Source organism: Manacus candei, unplaced genomic scaffold (assembly GCF_025592945.1).
Source record: "Manacus candei isolate 608988 ecotype Guabito, Panama unplaced genomic scaffold, ASM2559294v1 h1tg000025l, whole genome shotgun sequence".
NCBI lineage: Eukaryota > Metazoa > Chordata > Aves > Passeriformes > Pipridae > Manacus > Manacus candei.
This window is the reverse complement of record NW_026138073.1, coordinates 5225886-5242141: the sequence shown is the minus strand read 5'-3', so window position 1 is coordinate 5242141 and position 16256 is coordinate 5225886. Positions and strand designations below refer to the sequence as shown.

Sequence of the window (16256 nt, the reverse complement as noted above, 5' to 3'; positions counted from 1 at the left end):
ACACACTGTATTGTCAAACCATCCCAGGGAAGCTCTACAGAAACATCCTAACACACTGCTCAGCTCATGTCTTATCTACCAAGCAATGCCTTACCCAGAGATTTTATAAAGTCTCTCCCCAATCCCTTCCTATAACAGATATTGCCTACCTACAATGTGCCCCTTTTCTCATCACCCAGATGAGTCATTTCAAACAGGACAGCCTTGAGTCTAATGAGGAGAAGGTGAAAAACCTGAAAATCTTTGTGAACCAGCTTTGTCTTACCCTGGATAGCTAACAGAGATGTCCAGAAAAAACAGCCTTTTTTAAAAAAAAAAACCTTCTAACCAGCCGTTGGACAATGCATTTGCAACAGAAAGGCAGTGACCCAAGGACCTGAAGCAGAAGCTCAGCCGTGCTTGTCAAATCATGTATTTGTAGCTGCACTGAGATTGGAGACTCAAGCTTGAAAACCAGCACGACTTGGGAGTCACTTAGAATTTAAGCATGAGAATTGTGAAAGTCTTATTCTAGGCACAGCACTATACACACAATTATTCCCACCAGAGGATCCACCAGTGGAACGGGTGTGGGTGCCTGCTCCGTTAATGTGAGACCAGAAAAAACCCCACGGTGTGCGACACAGAGGAGCCCTTCCAGCACAGGGCTGTTTATCTCCTCCTTTAAATAAGATCAACTACCACATCTTAATAGAGCAGCTCCTCCTAACAGCTCCTCCCCTACACTGTGCACCCTGATGATGTCTACTCGGTATTAAAAGCAACACTGGAGGAAAGACGGAGGCCCGGAGACGTCCCTTTTTCCATCATGTATAATTTGTAAAGCTAGTCAAAAAATAGCAAGCAATTTAGCCTGGAACTTTGCCAGCTCGGATATTCATAGCACATGTGATCAAAGAGCAGAATTTGCCAGTCACTGGAAAAACAATCAGGCTCGTAACCTGACTTCCACCGCTGGAGACAGAGCCTGTAAACATCACTATTGATCAGAGCAGAACTATTTTCATCAGGCTGCGCTGCTCTGGACATCAAACATCTGCAGACTCAATGCCTACATAAGCTGAAGTTGGGGCAGACAGTTGCAAGAATTTAACATTCCCTATACATGAGCGATTTTCAAAAGAATAAGCAATTGAAGACACTATGAAATCACACTGAAAAAATGAAGAAAAAGGTATCATAAATGGATTTTGGGTAAAACTCCGGGTTATGTTGCAGCATATTGACATATACAACAAATTAAAACAGCTAATTCATCTTACTACCTTCCACTGATAATTTTTTAATTAAGTTACTTATCTTTATCTACATATTTAAGAATATAGATCTTTCATTATTCATCTCTTAAAGAAAATCAATGTTGTCCTGATTTGCTACAGCTCAAACAAGGGAACAGTATTATCTATGATAAGACTGACTAATAGAAAAATATTTCATTAACTTTATTAGCAAGCCCTAAGAAAATGCTAGTGAGCACATTTTCATACTCCTAAAAGTCTGAATTATGAACCAAAAGCTTTGACTAAAATATACATCATGATAATTTTTCAAAATGCTTATAAGTAGAAAAAGGAAAAAGTAGAAAACTATTATAACAGCCCAATTAAATGTTTTAGAAAGTTCAGCCCTAATGCTGGGTTATATTATAAATGTCGCTATCAAATGTTGTATATGTCAATATTCTGTTTTTTATTCTTTATTACTTATTATTCTGTATTTTATTTATTAGTATGAGACTGGAAGCTAATCTGTAGCACTGGTTAGATGCAAGTGTCTAAATGGCTATCCACTACACAGTTTTGAAATATTTGCACATCAAAACTAACTCTGGTTTTACACTTGGGATTCTAAAGCTTTATAAAAGACACCGTGAAAAGAGTAAACTTGAATCTCAATTTCTGGAGGAAACAGACTTTTTCTAGTCATCTTAAGTGTCCTTTTCTTCTCAAGGTGACCTTAACTTTCAGATTTGTAAAATGGTTTCCTCTTGTGTTCAATCCTACTGTGTAATAAGTTTTAAAAATGACTATTTATCTTCTTTAATATATTAGTCATATACAGCAGGAGAAACCTCTGTGGGAATTTTTGCTATCGAGTTTGCTCAAGCTTAAGTCAATGCTGATTTACAAGATATAACTTATGCTTAGTAACAAACAATCATGGATACATTTATTGGAATAACATCATTCCACTCTCCTTCAGCAGCTTGTTTCATTTATCAGTTGCAATACTATAGATTGGTGGATATTTACAGTGACCGAGGCAATCTGAAAGTAATGCTTTTATGTCGCCCATCTTATTGTACTTTTACAAGCCTGAATCGCTGGCATTTGGGAAATAACTAAATCCGATGGTTCTGAAAAATGTAAATGAAATGCAAATGAACTGGGCAGGTGTATGTTATATTTATTTCTGAGAAGGGAGAATCGGCGCATTGCTCAGAAACCGCCCGCTGCAGAAGTTGTATTTAAGAGAGTTTAAATTTTTTTAGATCTTGCCTTACTAATCACGACCTCAGCTGCTTGCACCGTGTAATGACAATAATGAATAAACATGCTGTGCTTATGAAGAACTAGAACCTAACAAGCTGATCAATTGTTAATTCTATAAAGTGTCTAAAACGTGTCTCCACTATCAATAAGTAAATCAGCTTCTATTTGCAGTACTAATGCACCTTGTACACACCCTCCAGCTATCCTGCCCTTCTCTGTAATAATGTAATTATCAGTTTGGTCATATTTAAGTATAACCTGAATGAGATTTGATATTATTGTGGTCTTGAGGGTGGAAAGATAGAAGGAAAAACTGTTTGGGTATTTAAAGAGACATTGCATTTGTCTGGAGGATGCAGATTTTCCTTTTGCCCTCCAATTAGTTATACAAAATTATTCCTTTGAAAACCAATTATTTTACAGCATTATTTTTAAATCATACAGGCCATTATCAGATAGACATTCCAGAGAAGAAGGCCTTTTTATTATTAATGCCCTTTTGCTCTAAACGTCTGTAACAAAGAATTTAAACAAAAGACAATAATACTCATTAACTGTAACTGAAGATGTTTCTGCTGTAGAAAAAAAAAAGGCATTTAAAATAAAACCTGTTTGGCTTTACTCAGTCTTTACTTTTCCTCTTATGTGAGGAAAACACAGAAGGTATATCAGATTTTTAGCCATAATACAATTAAGCATATTCTATATATGCAAATTATAAATAGCTGCCTGTCTCCACTGCATTTCCAAGCAAGATTTAGGAGTAATAGTTTGTTTATTCATTGTTGAAGAACATGGTCAGGAAAAAGAATGCCTAACACTTACAAAACCCAAGAATTTTGCTTAAATGACACGTTTTCCTTCTCATTCTTACAGCTGTCAGCAAAGACACTGGGTGAATGCAGCTACCTGTTCATCCACCCAAAAACACAACCCATCTGGGGTGCAACCTGTGAGCAAACTGCACCTGGAGCATTTCATAGCTGAATGATACACACTGGCAGGATGAGTAATTGTATTTAAAGTGCTGAACCCTTTTCAGAGCTATAAACAGTAATTATTCTTAAAGGTTTAGGGTTTCTGTGACTATTCTTCCATTGTTAAACTGACATATATACCATAAAATTACATTAGAAACATCTACAGGAAGGAAATGTTCTGGAGGGAAATGCTCTTAAGTATGTGGATAAGCTCAATACCAATTAATTTCTAACACTTAATGAACTAAATGAACCTATTCATTTCTCAGGTGGAAGGTTACACTAATTCTGCCAGAAATTGTCCTGCTTCACCTCAGATCCATCCCTCCATTTCAATTTGGTGTAGAAAAGGAGGGATAGTCCTTTTTACCTACTATTCTCTTAATGTAAGACAGTCAGTGCAGGTTTTTTAAAGTAATTTTTTCTACGAAAATTACGTTCTTTTAGTGGTCCATGAACAGAAACAGATCTATTACTAAACAAAAGCAGAATTAATCGTTTCACCAGCACACCAAAAATATGGGGATAATTTAGTACTAAAATAAATTTTTTCCTTTTCCCCCCTTCAGCCCGAGCTAAGCCCAAACACCCATAATTGGTATTTCCACAGTGAAACTGTTACTCCAGTAGTACCTTTCAGCTAAACAAGCCAATGTCAAATACTCTCCCATGTGCCTCCAAATAATGGGTATTAACTCAAAGGTTCAGAGACACTGTTTAAGAGAGTAACCTAACAGGAATACACACATATGACAATCTTTCTATATTCCACAAAATGACTAATCCTTTGTTTAGATTCAATAACCTATTTTATGTGCGGGTCCACTCACTGCTCCAGATCTGTGTTTGGGGAAAATTTTATAGCACTTGACTTCTAACCATGGTGCTTCACAGTCATTAAACTGACAGTGCTCAGCACAAATAGTAAGGCAGTGAACACGAGCCTGCCAGACAGTCAGGATCAGGCTTTCACAGCTGCCTGTATTCATGCTGGGACAATTCCAGTGAAACCAGTAAAACGCTCTTGGAGTGAGGCACAGCTGTACATATACAGAGACAAAAAGGTTTAGCTTCATAACATCAACACCACCTGACCAATGTTAAATCCACTGGCTTGTTGCATCCTGGTTTTCCTTGGGGAGGAAGCAGTACTGTGGCCCCAGAGCAGAGCAGCCACGACAGCCTTCTCTCGTGAAGGTTTCCTTGCCTTTTGTAGGAACAGGGCAAATGGATATCCTGAGTACAGCCCTGGCATTGCCACAGCCCCTGGCAAGGCCAGAGGAGGAGGTAACAGCAAAGGACAAGACATGACCACTCCTTCGTTCCTAGTAACCCTGTCTGCTGAGCATTTGCCAGTAAACTGGAATTAAACAAGCAAGGAACGTGAGCTGCCTGAATGCCCAGCGAAGGGACCAGCACCAGCACCTAGAGCTTCTCTATATTCTTTTCAGAATTATCATAGAATGATATGGGCTGAAAGGGACCGTAAAGTTTCAGCTGCCTCGCCATGGGCAGGGACACCTTTCACTAGCCCAGGTTGCTCCAAGCCCCATCCAACCTGGCCTTGAACACTTCCAGGGATGGGGCAGCCACAGCTTCTCTGGGCAACCTGTGCCAGGGCCTCACCACCTCCATCATGAAACATTTCTTCCTAATATCTAAATTTCTAACACCCTGTAAACCTGCTCTCTTTCAGTTTAAAGCCATTCCCCCTTGTCCTATCACTACATGCCCTTGTAAATTATAGGGAACAGAGTCCCAAAGACTAAATTAAGCAGGGCATAATAACCCCAGTACTTGTGTCATAGAATCGTACTTCCATTAAAGAACTCAACCACACCTGTTTAATAGTTCAAACATAACAAGAACTTTCATTTAGGAGCCCAAGCTGAGTTAATTTTGCCAGGAAATCATAATAGAGATGCATTTTATTAATTTCTGAAATACAGCATTTCTCTTCCTGTCTCCAACATTATTAGCATCTTACGGTGGCTTGAATTAAAAAAGAAACATTTATTTTATCACCCTGGTATCAACTCACTGCAATATAACATTTTTGAAACAGGAAAATATCACAGCTTGGCATCATAAATTCAACACAGCAACAAGATAAATCCTTCCCATTAATGTAAACCGCTGTACTTCACAATATATCTGCATCTGCAATGCACTTCTGTTTGCTGATCCGACTATCATAAACACACATAATTCTCATTGAATAATGGAAGCAGCAAAGAAATCCGAGGGTAACTGCTCTCTAGACTAAACCAGCCACAGCCTGGTCCTTCAAACAGATTCACTCATGCAGGGATGTTCCTGCTTTTATATGACAGCATAAAATACCATCATCCCCACAACTGGAATCTACATAACACAGCAAATGACACCGAGGGGCAGTCACTCCTTAATTACACATGCACAGAATGTGTGCTGGAAGTTTTATTAACTCGCAACATATATAAATCCCAGAGATGCATATAGGAGAGACGAGGTACCTTATCAATTAAGAGTTTCTGAATTTCTCACTGAATACCTGAGGTGACACCGAAATGACTCAGAAAAGAGAGAAACTCATTTAATTTTGTCGAAAAGAAAAATCACTAACCCTTCAGTGCTTCCTACAACAACTCAATTTCCACCTTTTCCCCTTTACACTGAGATTAACACTCAAACTCACGCCAAATGGGAATCTGGCACACAGTTTAGGAAATGCAAACATATGAATTAATAACCTGAATTATGCAAATATGAACCCGAAATTCGCAATTTGTTTTAAAAAGCTGAAAGGACTCCTGTTAATTGGTTTATCCACATCTAGGCATTGCTCAAATGCTTCTGGTTTAGTTAGTAGCTTCTTGCAGGTCAGGAAAAAAAAAAGCCTACAAAGAGGAGCTAAAGCATCAGAGTTCTGCTCCCTCCTTTATATGGAGAAGGTTTATTGCTTCCAGAACCAGAAACAGGCTGTTTGCAGTTAGACCATGTCCTTCAGCTCAGAAGGATGCAGCACATGGCTGAGCTGTGCTTGGCAAGTTGCTGGAGAACAGAAAGGGGAAAGAGCTCTGCATCGAGGATCAAGGACTAAGTTCTTTAACCATCTTTTACCATCATGTAACACCAAGGATGGGATTGCTGTCCCTTAATATATTTATCCTTGTTACATCTCACAGCACACGTAACACAACTGTTACTTTAAAAGTGGGAGGGAGAAAACTCCTACTAAGGCTGTGCAGAGGGAAATATCCTTCTAGTAGAAAGGCCTGACCCCACCAGAGTTTTCATTCCATAGATGTTCCCTGTAAAGTGTAACTGAAATTGTAACACAACAGAAGGGGCAATAAAAACAACAGGTCACCTTTGGAGTCACGGAGATACCCAATACCACTTTCCTCGTTTGAGCTTTACTATGGCACAGTTGTACCAAGTCCGAGAAAATCAGCCTTTCAGCTCACAGCCTTTCCAAACTAACTGCTGGAAAATACAAAATAGAGGAAAACTGGCGAAATCCGCAGTGCTTTGTTCCTCCTTACAAGCCTCTTCAGAATAGCAAAGAGGCTTGAGTGGCACAGTCCGACAGAAATCCCCACTGCTTGCAAGTATTCAGGATGCTTTGCCACTGCAAAGCAGCCCAGCTCGAGCTGCCTGACCTCAGGTGAAAGTGTGCTGTGATCTTCTGATCTGCAGGGTTGGCACCCGCTTCAAAGCAACCGCTTGCATGATGGTTATCACATTTTTCAAAGGGAAAAAGAGATGCTGAAGGAGTTCTACTAGACCTCGAGAAGGGGCAAGGAGTCCCAGGGCCATAAATTGTGAGAGTGAGACAAGGAAAATCCAATACCTTGGATGAAAAGTATTTATATAGGAGAGATCTTTATTCTGAATGTGCTTCCAAAATCCAGGAAAAAATAGGATGCTCGAGGCTCTCCTCAGGAGACTGAAATGAGGCTTAGCACTCCAAGGTATCTTGTTGATCCATATTCATATTGATAGTGAGTTTAAAACAATAAAAGATTGGTCTTAGAGTGTTATTAAAGATTGACATTCCAAACAAAAACAATTTTTGCACCCACAAATTCAAGCTTAGTTCTAGATTGAGCTTATTTTTTTCAATGGCCAACACAGGTGGCAATAAACATAATAATTTTAAGATTTCATAAGAAACTTTATAAACCTGAGAATTAACTGCTTTTCATCAAATATTTTCCATCAAATGTACATACAAAATACGTACCTTTTTTTGTAACACTTGAGGAGTACTGGCCAAATTCTGCTCTTTTCACTCACAGCCCCCTCCTTAATTGGGCAGCTTTGCCTGAGAGAGGACAGCAGGTGCTGGCCTTCAATTAATAGAAAATTGGCATGGGGAGATCAGGAGCTGCTCACACGTACCAGCAACCAGTTGCCAGTTCATATCTAATCCTGAGCAGTCACACCTGGAAAGCAATACCAGGTAACACCTGCACCTGAGCTGTATGACCAGGAGAACTGGTAGATTTAATCTAGTTTTTAAGGGTCTCAGTAAAGTCAATGTGAAACTTTTTATGCAGTTAGAATAACATCCCAGAATTGCCAGAGCTGGAGCAGCCTTCTAGGCAGCTGAGGAAAAGGGCCACGGAATAAGTGGCATGAACCCAGACAATCTCTGCACCCTGGCAAGGCAGAGGGCTCTTCAGTGTTGGACTAAAATCTATCACCAAGGCTCTTGTTTCATTTTGCCTGTGTTTTTCTTCAATAATTAGGAGCTTTTTAGCCATCAGAGTACATCAAACCTGTACCTTCCACAAGCACCGAAGTCACTCAGACAAATATATCAAACATCAATATGAAACTAGAAGGGGGGGGGGAAGAAATCTGCTACAGCATCATCTAAAACATAAGACACTAAGTAATAGCATTAAAAAAAATCTATTTCACACAGATGAAAATCATTACAGTTCTCTAGAGACCCTCTCTCTCTCTGCAGCAGCCCGTGTCATTTCCTAGCTGGTAAAAATGTGCCACAGGATATCAAAAGACTGTAGCGTTCTTCTAATTTTAATATTCCTCTAATCCAATAATGGCTTGTTTACTGCTTTCTAATTTAAAGGTAATTCATTAGATGTATCCTGTCACGTCTTATTGGCAACGAAGGCATAAGGATCACACACAACTCTGAGGCATGTCAGTCATATTGCTAACAGTCTGTGTGGGTCCCTCAGTGTAGAGGGCTGTCGATGCAATGGCACTGATAGGGGAACGTGTGTGTGTACCTACATATAAATTACAACAAAAAATGTTAAAAGACTTGAGGGATGAAGTCCGTACGCAAAAAATTTACTCTCAGCATTGATAATTCTAGCAAACAGGAAATATTTAAGGTAATATAAGCGATTTGTCTGCAAATATTTGTGATAGTGACACAAAGGGTCTTGCACAGCCTGTGGGGAAGCCCCTGGCTGACCTGCAGGGGACTTGGATGAGTCTGCTGAGAATGACGACTGTTAAGGAAACATTAGGCAGAAGAGGCAGCCTGAACTCCGAAATGCACATTTCAGGAGCCAGACCATGCCAGGCAACATCTGTTGCAATTCTGCAAAAGCCACCCAAGACAGCTGAGTTTTTGAGCAACCCTAGAGCAAAGGAACAGGAACTGAAGCCGAGGGCTTCAGACCTACTAGACCTTGGCAGCACGGAGACATCGAGGTCCCGGGGGGAAGCGCAGCAGGAGCCACAGCAGGGAACACTCACTTTCCTGCCTCACCAGCCGCGGTAGCACTCACCTGGCTGCACGGCTTCCCTCCTCACTCCCCTGGCACGGGGGCTGTGCCAACCTCCACGTGAGCAGCTCTACTCCAAGCAATAAGGCAAAGGAGGCAATTTACTACAGGTGAAACCACTGTGTGCTCAAACATGCTGTTCTGATATTTCTCCTGCCACAAGGGCTTAGAACTCTGGCTGTTTATACTCTGTCAGAAACCAGCTCAGTCACATTACCTCTCTCTGTGCCAGGGAACTAATATGTCCATATTCAACACTCTCTTCCCAAGGACTGAAACCTTTAACCAACCAGACTAACTACAGACATGAGGCTGTTTAATGAACGGTGACTGTCTCAGAAGAGGACACAAGACCGAGAAATACAGTCACACTGTGCTAGGAAACCACCAAACTTGCATTATTCCTTAGGAGCATGGCAGGATCACCACATCAGTTTGGAAGACAGTTTGGGTCAGTACGTGTCCAAACCCATCCCCTCATTGGCTGTCGGTGATGTCATGCCCGTGCATTAATCCCCGGTGACTGCAGGTTTAACATCACACGTATCACCACATCATCTACTAACGACAATGACCGCGCGTCTTGGAGGAAATTACGCGAGCAGAGAACAAAGCAACTTGTTGAAACAGGGAAAGTCGCATCTCTTAAGTGCTTATTTCCAGCTTTTCTTTTGTCAAAGTGAAGTTGCTGGGGTCAGGATATAACACATGCCTCGCTGAAAGGAGAGGGTATTGTTGGAGCCCTCTTTAAAAGAAAGTAAATCCTCGAGATCTCCCACTCAGAAAGATGAAACTGCCAGTGGTGAGAAACCAACTGATCTGGGAAATGAAAGTATTTCAGGAGCCACGAAATCGGTAGCTGAAACTATAAACATTTTTATAAAGAGGGGGGGGAAAGAGTGGTATTTGCAGAGCAAGCTTGTCCCTTTTCTAGCGACACCTCCATCACTAAAATAACGGTGGCAGTAAATGAATTGCGTGCAGACACACTAGTAGAGAGGTATATTTAACTCCAGCATCAGTACTTGGAGTGTTTCGGACTGACACTCACACAGTCACTCTCCCAGCGCCGGAGCCTGCCCAGCCCGCGGGGTTCTCTCCACACCTACCGAGAAGAGCAAACACCCCCGACACCTGCGGCGCGGGGGGTGCCCGGAGCAGGGGATCCCGCTGCCCCCGGCCGGGCAGCCCGCCAGCCACGCATGGCTTCTTGGGGAACAGATAAGCCACTGCACTCCCGGTAATTGCGCTCCGAGACACAAGTTACACGGCAGACGAAGCGATGTTTCTCCCGGCTGCCTCCTCCCGGTGTGGATCACACACACCCCGCCCGGGACGCGCGGAACCGACCACCAGCCCCGGCAGCGGCGGGGACACAGCCCAGCCCAGCCCCTCCCGGACGGGAGCCCCAGCTCCGGCCCGGCCCCGCATCGAGCCCCAGCCCGGGCAGCCGGAGGAGATTCCGGCCCCAGCCCCGCACCTCCCGGCCCCCGGCTCCGCTCCCCGGTACCGCTCACCTGGCCGCCGTCTCGTCCGAGGAGTGGCTGCGGAGGCAGGAGCGAGGTGCGGGGAAGGGGGAATCACCCACGAGGGAGCGGGGAGCGCACCCGGCGTTCAGGCTACCAGGAGGATTCTCCGCACAGACTCCCGCACGTAGCGGCGCATCGCCCAAAGTGGCTTTGGAACTCCCCTCCCACTCCTCCTCCTCCTCCTCAGAGACGGGGTTGGAAGCGCAGTGTCACGGCTTCGCTGCCTCTCCCACCTCCTCTCCCCCCGTACCTGACCCCACCGCGCACGGCGAGCGCAGAGCCAGCGCTGCTCGGGCGAGGTGCCCTCTCCTCCCTCCCTCTCTTCCTCCTTCCTTCTCTCCCTCCCTTCCTCGGCTCCGGGCAGCGGGATGCTGCCGGGGAAGATCGCGCTGCCTTCCAGAGGCAGAGCCTTCCCTCAGCCAGGGTTTTTAGCCGCCTGACAGAGCCCTGACCTTATTTCAGCATCCGAGTGGTCGCTGCTGAGCCGAGGGAAGAGACAGGAGATATTTTCTAGCTCGCAGCCGAACCGGAGTTCGCAGCATCTTTGGGAGACAGCCGCAACTTGAGAAGGGTGCGGGGGGTCAGGACCACAACCTCCCCCCGCCTCTTACCGCATGTCTGATCGCTGCTGCCCCTACCCCACAGTCCTGTGGGTTATCAATAAATCATCGCCTTCACAAATTTAGTTTAAATGGGAAAAATGAAAGATAGTGTTTCCCTGGCTACAAAGCCGGGGTCACTTCAACAGCTTTTCCAGCAGCCACTGGGAAACGGATTCTGCTTCTTGCTCTGCCGCTGACTCTATGCAACCTTTATCCCCTCACTTTACACCCTCAGTTTCTCCCGTAGCTCTGGTGCTTGACTAAACAGTGATGTCCAAATACGTGCTTCTGTGGGAGTCATGAATTTAAATATGTATAGAGTCCCATTTCTGAGAGAGAGGGCAGTGTCTCACCGTAAGTGACCGTAGGGCTCAGTGCAACAGTAGGTTCATCTCGGCTATATTACCTAAATCCTGCTGTGATACAAATCGTCATCCTCCCCAGACAAACATTCCTTAAATTGGAAGAAACACTGAAAAAATGCCTTGTGGAACAGGGCAGGCTACTTTCATCACAGGAAATCACTCGTTGGCTGCTGCTGTGGAATTGCATATTGTCTTTTGAGTTGTCTTTGTGCAACTTCTCTAGTGCACAAGTGAAAAACAGTAAAAATCTCAGCAGCTTTCACACCACCATTCATTGTAAATTAATAATACAGGAGCAGACTCTCACATCCTGGATAAATTCATTTAGCCTGAAAGAAAGGGTCCATATCCCCTTAGCTCTCTATCATCTCATGTTAGCACAACTCAGCTATGCTCTTTTAATCAACAAGAGTTATGATACAGTTAAATATCCATCTCATTCCTTATATGAGGAGCTGTCACCTTCTTGCCTACTGCTCCTGGCATTTAACACCCCTCCAGACCTAGTGAGCCTAGAAAAGGGGACACAGAAAAGGCAGAGAGAGGAGGGAGCTCCAAGGTTGCATAAAGAAATGTGAGAAGTAGATCTGGGGGAAAGGGAGAGAACTGGATATACTGATGGGAAAGGGAATGATTTAGAGGACAGGAGACAGAAATCAGCAGAAAAAAGGTCTGGTCTTTCTGCCTGGAGTACAATTTGTTGAGACTGGTCAGGACATCAGACAGGGATTACACAAGATCAGCACCCCCTGGTATGTGGAGATGGAGCAGTTTACCAGCTGTGGGTGCTCTTACAAGTGGGCTGCTGAGCCACAGGGGACAGGAGTTCACAGCTCTCTCTGGCCTGGTGCTGTCCTGTGCTCACATTTCCTTCCACAACCGCCATCCCTTAGTCTCAGTTTTCCCATCCAGACAATGGAGGCAGCCACATTTCTTGTGCAGCATTGCTGTCAAAATGAATTAAGAGGTCCAAAGAGTACTTTGAAATGCAGATATTATGCTCACTGGTTTTAATGCCTCCAAAGCGGTCTCCAGATATCTCTAAATCCTCAGGATATCCCTGATCAATTCCTGTTTTACAGATGAGGAAGCCAAGCAGAGGGACGGATGCTTTAGTCCATCTCTTTTATGTCGGGTTCTGAGGGTCCCCCTGACCTTGCCGTGGCTCAGGTTCCCAGTTGTTGTCCCACAGTGTCCAATCCCCATCCAAAGCCACGTTTTGCTGATGACACAGAACAAGCACCATAGATGCAGAGCCTTCACACCTGGTTACTAACCCCCTATAAAGCTATTTCCTTTGAGAGGTCAATGCCCAGGCTTGAGCTCCCACCCCCTCCACCTGGTGTGACTCACATATTTATGGCATCCACTGTGCCCTGCAGGACACCCCTCCCAGAAAGCTCGGGCACTGTGGGGCTGAGCTGTATTCTCCTTGCCTTTGCAGGTGTACTGGGAAGGAGCAGGACACGGGAGCTTCTAGTCCCCAGGCCTGTGATCAAATTATCTCTCCCTCTGTCACACATCCTAATCATCACAGCTGGCAGTCATGCCAACAATATTAACGCTGCTGAGTAGCTTTCAGTTTTGCAATTAGCAAGGTTTTCTGCTTCCCTCAAATAAAAAATAGGCTTGTACTTCTTAACACTGCATGAACGATACAGATACATTCAAGGCCCGTGTTAGTGCCTTGTTGAGATGAACCGACATTAGAAGTGCTGGAGAGATTTTAAATCTTTTGGAGATTAAAACGGTTACAAAGCTTATTATTTCTAAACGTGTTTATCCTGCCTCTCTTTTTTGTTTGCAAAATTAGGTAAAGCACAGTTTAAATAAACAACTATTGTACTATTAAACATTGATTAAAGAAAAGGATTCCATTTAAATTATTAAATGGTAAGATAAAAAGCATCCCTTCTCTTTTGTACGCTACTTTATTCAGAAGTCAAACTTCTGTAGTCTCACTGAATGCTAATGAGCAGCATAATAATGCACAAGGGCAAGAGGGGGCTGAGTAATTAAAAACAGAGGCCAGAAATCAAAGGGCTTGAAATACACTTACCAAAATAATTCAATTATACATTAGAAACCTGGGATAATCAAGACACATCCCACAGTTTCATTCATCATTATGCCCCAATTTAATATCTCTACTGGTTTGCTGAACACAGGAGGCAGCAACTGGGACTTTCATGTGTGAGGCCTCAGATGAAGAGACAAAGACAACGTGCACTCAGGTCCCATCCTCATCACTCTGCACCTTGAAAATGGCTTCACTTGACTGAGTATATTCTCAATTATCTGAGTTAGGGAAATATTTTTGGTCACCAGCTATTTCTGTACTTGTTGAATATTCCTATTTTCTCTGGGTTTGCAATTAATTAATACAAATCTCCACACCCACCGTTTTATCTTCCCTATAAGTCCACCTCCCACCTCTCTCCTTGGCTTCACCTTTTCCTGTGGCTTCAGGCTTTCCTGGTGGTCCACAAAAACCTCTGCCAAGCAAAGCAGTGGGCAGGTTTGTTCAGCAAACCATGTATTTAGCTGGGATGGCATCGTGGGACTCTGAGGTTTCCACGCAACACAAGCTGGGTCAAAAAATCCTGATGTAGCTTTGCAATGTCACCACTTTTATGAGCCAAGGAGTCCCAGAACAGCTTCTAGTCTCCAGGATAGCAAAGGGGACTGTAACATTTTTAGGAAATTCCAGTGGCACATTATAAAACAAGGAAAAAAGAAAGTTTGATCTCGTTCAGTGACTTTGGAGATCAACAGAGGATTTATGTTATTTTGCCTTGATGCAAAAAGCAATGATCAAATTTAGTCCCATTGCACTGGCAACAGCTTAATGGAGGGACCTGTAAGTGATGCATTGTCAAGAACCATGGAAAAACCAGAAAAACTGAACAGGAGGTTCCAGCTGACAAAGGAGAGTACTGTGTTCAAAAAGTTTGCAGATGCACAAATTGTTACCTCAGTTCTGGTACATAATTAAGGCAAAAACAGGGGAAAAATGTTGGAAACAACCCATTTCAGAAAAAAAACAAAACAAAAAAAAACCAGAAATCTCAGCAAACCCAAGACTCAGTTTTCCTCAGCTTCCTGAGGAATGAGTCTCATTGTCTTATTATAATTTTTAAAGATTTAAGCACAGAGACTACTAGTTGTCTCTAATGAGCAATGAAGTCAAACTAAACACTGCTGTGCTCCACGAGGTGAGAGGGGACCATAGGCCAGCACAGGTCACAATATTAAATGGTGACAAAGGGAAACAAGATTCTCAGGTCAGGTTTTCCAAAACTAAGGGTCTTAATTAAAACAAAGGTTATGACTTCAGCAGTTGGGCGCTCTTTAGCACAGTCCCAGCTATTACTGAGCTTTGCTGCATCTTCCACTCAGAACAAAACAAAGGGCTGCACAGGAAGAGCGAGGGAGCTTCAGCCAGTGCATGACAGCAGCTAATGTGGATATCTCCAACTTTTCCCAGGCCTATCAGCCACATCTTCCTCAATCAGAAATAAAGCTCTTTTTGAGATGATTTGGCTTCCCCCCCAAAAACAAAAACAAAAACAAACAAACAAAAAACCCAAAACAAACAAACAAAAAAACCCACACCAAAACCACATTCCCTTGTTAAAAGGATGATCATTAAAACAAACAAATCAGCCCATAATGTGAGTGGAGCAGTGTTTGCCAAAGGAGGAGAGGGAAATGTGCAAGTTAAGAGAGATATAATTTCATCATACAGTCAGTTAGGGAGCTCATTTTTTCCAATTTTTTCCCATTTTCCCAATGATGAATTCATTTTTAGAAGAGAAGACACTAACCTGCACATTTCTTGATTTTGTAGAGGGAGTGACTGAAAGGGGGGGAGCTGTGCATGGGGGCAGAGCCTGAGCTACACCGGAGACCCACTGCTCAATATTCATTTCTCAAGTTTGTGGTTGAAATACTCTAATAGATATCTTAGTGACATCCTCTTCCGAGAAACAGTCCAGGGCAGTAATTCTGACAGGACAAGTCAGCTGTAATGAATCTTTTTCCTCAGCGCAGATGGGGCCTCGCTTTACTCACATGCATGGCTCCTTCCACTTCCTAAGACTACGTGGAGACAAGAGAAAGTAGCTCTGGCCTCTTATCTTACCTGCCTTAAACAATATAGTGGAAATCAATACATGAACTACATTTTCTTTAAATATGCAATTACATGGAATAGATTACAGAAGTGACAAAACCCAGAACAACTCCACAAACACAGAGCTGGGCTCTGATTTCTATCAGTACAAGATGAAAGTTGTGTAGTTGCTCATTTACAGCTCAAAGCTGCGTTATTTTCCCTAACTCAGGCTATATTGGTAGTCATCTGAACTCTGTAAAGCAGAAATATCAAGCCATCTTGATATTCCTTCCCCAGTAAATAACGATTTACAAAGGAGGGGAGGAAATCTCCCTTCCCCTCCCTCTTTCAATTCATTAAGTTCAACTGTGATAACCAGTGAGGCATACAGGAAAGGGTTAGGTATCTCGGCCTCTGA

General features: G+C 43.1%; 1 protein-coding gene across 7 annotated transcripts in view; it reads right to left on the bottom strand.

The window, feature by feature from the left end:
- TAFA4 (TAFA chemokine like family member 4) overlaps positions 1–16256 on the bottom strand; it is a 79138-nt gene that overhangs the window by 61064 nt on the left and 1818 nt on the right. For 2 of the 7 annotated variants that reach the window (XM_051788833.1, XM_051788837.1), the window contains exon 1: positions 11005–11058. The exons of 3 other annotated variants lie outside the window; for them this stretch is intronic. The gene's annotated coding sequence lies outside the window, so the exon portion shown is untranslated. 2 more of the 7 variants (XM_051788834.1, XM_051788832.1) reach the window with 2 other exon arrangements.